A 711-nucleotide genomic window follows, 5' to 3' on the forward strand; every position below is an offset into this window, starting at 1 on the left:
GGCCCGGGTCGGGGCGCGGGGCGCGGGCGGCCAGCCCGGAGCGCGCTCGCTTTCGCTTTTCTGGTTGCCAGCACTTCTGCGGCCCCCTCTGAAGGGAAAGTCTGCAGATGCTGAATTTTGGCCCATTCCCGTTGGTAGTTATGACTGCAGACTGAGAGGGAAAGGAGGCGGCCCCCCGAACCCCGAAACTGCGTGCGGCTCATTCTCATTCCAGACACGCCGTCCCCTTATTCAGGGGCTAATTGCCGTTTACAGTTTACTACGGGCGGCGAGGAGTTGTGCTCATTCCCTTAGCACCCCGCTCACGAGTCGGCCCCTCTCTCTCCGGAAAAGTTCTCAAAAACTTAAAGTGCTAAAAGCAGAACCCCCACCCCCACCCCCCTCTTAGACGCACAGTTACAAGGGCTCTTGACTCCGCGGGCCAAGGAAACGGTCCAGTGTTGTAAAGCTGCTCCCCGGTCTCCCGCCAGGCACGTGGCTCCTGAAGTTCCCGCTGGCCCTGCCACTTACACAGGGCATTGCCTGCCCCCTTTGTCCGCCAGGCTCCAGCGGGCTGCAGGCCCCGCGACCACCGTGCTAGGTGGTCCTGGCCCCGTGCTTGGTGCGTTCTCTGCCTACCCGCCCCCCATCCCCGTGGCCTCCTGTGGAGGGGACCCTGGCCCCACCTGTTCCAGACCTGCTCCAAATCCGGAGTCTGGAAGCCCCTTCTGA

This window comes from Pteropus vampyrus, unplaced genomic scaffold, assembly GCF_000151845.1.
Source record: "Pteropus vampyrus isolate Shadow unplaced genomic scaffold, Pvam_2.0 Scaffold514, whole genome shotgun sequence".
In the NCBI taxonomy this organism is placed as follows: Eukaryota; Metazoa; Chordata; class Mammalia; order Chiroptera; family Pteropodidae; genus Pteropus; species Pteropus vampyrus.